The sequence below is a fragment of the Vigna unguiculata genome, chromosome 1 (genome assembly GCF_037176805.1).
Source record: "Vigna unguiculata cultivar grain cowpea cultivar isolate G323 ecotype 2 chromosome 1, ASM3717680v1, whole genome shotgun sequence".
Classification (NCBI taxonomy): Eukaryota; Viridiplantae; Streptophyta; class Magnoliopsida; order Fabales; family Fabaceae; genus Vigna; species Vigna unguiculata.
Genome location: NC_140792.1, coordinates 15,843,503 through 15,847,607, shown reverse-complemented (window position 1 = coordinate 15,847,607; position 4,105 = coordinate 15,843,503).

Here is a 4,105-nt window from a genome sequence, read left to right as displayed (position 1 = left end):
AGAAGGATAAAGTGTGTGAAGCATGTCAAAAAGGAAAACAAACTAAGGTCTTTTTTAAATCCAAAAATGTTGTTTCAACTAAAAGACCTTTAGAGATGCTTCACATGGATCTATTTGGTCCATCTCGAACCATGAGTCTTGGTGGCAATCTTTATGCATTAGTCATTGTTGATGATTTCTCTAGGTACACATGGACTTTGTTCTTAGTTGCCAAAAATGACACTTTTCATGCCTTCAAAAGACTTGCCAAGATGCGTGAAAATGAAAAGAGTTCCAAGATAGTGTCTATTCGAAGTGATCATGGTGGGGAATTTCAAAATGAAAAGTTTGAACACTTTTGTGAAAAGCATGGTATCAACCATAATTTTTCTGCACCAAGAACACCACAACAAAATGGTGTTATTGAGAGGAAAAATAGATCACTTGAGGAGCTAGCTAGAACTATGTTGAATGAAAACTCACTACCTAAGTACTTTTGGGTTGATGCAGTCAACACTGCCTGCTATGTCTTAAATAGAGTGTTGATTAGGCCAATTTTGAAGAAAACCCCTTATGAGTCAAAGGGAGAAGGCCTGTTTTAAGTCACCTAAAAGTATTTGGATGTAAGTGCTTCATCTTAAATAATGGCAAAGAAAGTCTTGGCAAATTTGATGCAAAAACGGATGAAGTTGTTTTTCTAGGCTATGCTACACAAAGTCATGCATATAGAGTCTATAATAAGAGATTGATGACTGTTGAAGAGTCTATGAATGTTGTATTTGATGAAACTAACCCAAAATTGCAAGATCAAGTGTCAAAGAATGCAGATGAGGAAGATCTACTGCAGGAACAAATTTCTACTGCAGAAAAGTCCACTGTTGCAGGAAATTAGTTGGCTGAAAAGGAAAAACAGTCGACTGAAAAAGCTGTAGACAGTAAATTGCCCAAGGATTGGATCCAGCCTAGAGGTTTATCAAAGGACGACATCATAGGTGATATCAAACAGGGAGTATCTACTAGACGTAGGATCGTATTTTGTGAACATGTTGCATTTGTATCTCAAATTGAACCTAAGAATGTGAATGATGCTTTGAATGATAGTAATTGGATTGTGGCTATGCAAGATGAACTCAATCAATTCACAAGAAATGATGTGTGGTCTCTAGTGCCTAAAACTAATGACATGAATATAATTGGAACCAAATGGGTTTTTAGAAACAAAATGGATGAAGATGGTAATATTGTAAGAAACAAACCTAGACTAGTTGCTAAAGGTTATAATCAAGAAGAAGGCATTGATTTAGATGAAATTTATGCACCTGTAGCTATGCTAGAAGCTGTGAGATTACTCTTAGCATATGTTTGCATGTGTAACTTTAAATTGCATCAAATGGATGTGAAAAGTGCATTCTTGAATGGTTTTCTAAATGAAGAAGTGTATGTATCACAACCTCCTGGATTTGAGGATCATCTCTATCCTAACCATGTTTTCAAATTGAAAAAGGCCTTATATGGTTTGAAACAAGCACCAAGGCAATGGTATGAAAGGCTAAGCAATTTTCTCTTATCAAAAGGTTATGCTAGAGGTGCAGTGGATAAAACACTCTTCATTAGAAAACATGATAATGATGTTATACTTGTTCAAGTGTATGTTGATGATGTCATCTTTGGTTCAAATAATAACACATTGTGTGAAGAGTTTGTTGCAGCAATGCAGGGAGAATTTGAGATGTCCATGATGGGTGAGCTTGCCTACTTTCTAGGGCTGCAAGTCAAGCAACTCAAGCATGGAAAATTTTTAAATTAATCAAAATACTGTTTTGACTTGTTGAAAAAGTTCAAAATGGAGGATTGCAATGAAGCTGCCACTCCAATTGGAACAAATTGTCTTATGGATGCAGATGAGGCTGGCCAACCAGTAGATTCAACCAAATATAGAGGGTTGATTAGGTCTTTGCTCTATCTTACAGCAAGTAGGCCAGATATTCAGTTTGGAGTATGCTTATGTGCTAGATTTCAAGCAAATCCTAAGGAATCACACTTTAAGGCTGAAAAAAGGATTCTAAAGTACCTCAAAGGAACAACAAATGTTGGTTTATGGTATCCATGTGATTCTAACATATCTCTTAGTGGCTTTTCAGATTCAGGCTATGCAGGGTGCAAATTCGATAGGAAAAGCACAAGTGGTACTTGCCATTTGCTTGGATCAAGTCTAATCTCATGGAATAGCGAAAAGCAAGCTTGTGTGACACTTTCCACTGCTGAAGCTGAATATATTGCTGCTGGACATGGCTATGCACAAATCATATGGTTGAAACATCAACTTTTGGACTATGGTGTAAGGCTAAGCAAGGTACCTTTGTATTGTGATAATACTAGTGCAATCAACTTAACCAAGAATCCAATACAACATTCTAAAACCAAGCATATAGAGATTAGGCGTCATTTCATTCATGATCATGTTCAAAAGGGAGATTGTGAAATCAAGTTTGTTAAAACTGAAAATCAATTGGCGGATTTGTTTATAAAACCATTGGCTAGAGATAGGTTTAACAAGCTAAGAACTGAACTAGGCATTTTAGACATCAAGAATGTGGTCTGATGTGTTTGTAGCATGTTAATCTTAGGTACTAATGCATTGGTTTCATAAAAATCTACTGCAGTATGCAAAAGCTAAAAATTGTCATAGTCAACCTATTGATTTTGCATTTCAACGTGTTAATTTCACTTAAATATGCCACTGTTTGCACAATTCATGATCTGTCAACCTGTTGTTTCTATATTTCAACATGTTTATTTCACTTAAACTGCCACTGGATGATGAAAAATTGATCTGCTATGATTTTCAATCTACTGTTTTCATAATTGAGTATGTTGATTTCATTAAAACTTAATCTGGAAAAATGAAGTTCAATTTCACGATTTTCAATCAATTGATTTTCAAAATCAGTTAGCTGGTTTCACTTAACTAGATTCTGGTTTGAATGTCTGATGCTCTAATGCTGTTTTAGTCGACTGATTCTATTTTCAACGTGTTGATTTCACTTAAACTGTGCTTTTACTCACGAATTGAATTGTTAAGCTGACTCAGTCAAAGCAAGCATCTTTTTGTCAGGTACTATCTGCTCTTAACTGCCCATTTCATCAGCCATGTGTTACTTTTACTGAATTGTTTGACCAAAAAGCATTCTAGTGTACAATTCCAATGTGCATGCAGCTCACATGATCTGAACTGATTGATTCTCTCATAAAAACACATTGAAAACATCATGAATGCACGAGATATTGTTTTGGACTGCATTAAATTGATTTGGGTAACATAAAACGAATTAATTAGACAAATTTGCACCATTTAATCAATTGTTTCTGAAAATCAGTTTGTTGAATTATAAATACTGCACTTGTGTTGCTACATTTGCATCATACATCTCTTAGAAACAACTACACCAACACTCATCATGCCTCGTCGTTCCCAAAGAGCTACCCAATCTGATGATGAACACTCCACTCCTCCTACTCCAAGGTATCCAAATTATGAAAGTCATGGAAGAATTGAAGCATGGTTTGAGGATCATGAGGACAACATTCAAGTGTTCCTCATTGAGATGAACAGGAAGCAGATCAACATTCCTAAGGTGTTGAGGTTCTCATGGCTAAGGGCTGAACGCTTTGAGAGCCTATTTCACCAACTAAAGCATCAAAAGTTGAAGTCTTTCCTTGAACTTTCAGGGAAAATCTATCCAGACTTGGTGAAGGTGTTTTTCACTAACTTGGAGTTCAAAAATGATGTCCTACTGTCCAGCATCAAGGGTGTTCAAATGGAGATCAACAAAAGGGCTTGGAAAGATGTGGTTGGACTCAAACCAAGAGGTGTGCAAGTGAGAAAAGGTGAAATTGGGGCTGTTCCAGAATTCAACAAGATGCAATACTATGGCCAATGCTTGAGAAATCCTATTGCTGAAATCAAACACCTCCATGTTGGTAGTCTCAAGGTGGATCAAAGGCTACTTGGTATGATTGTCATAAAAATTCTTGTTCCACGTGGTAGCAACCATTCAACATTGAATGAGGGAGATTTGATACTTATGTACTGCATTCAACACAACATTCAAGTGGATTGGATCTA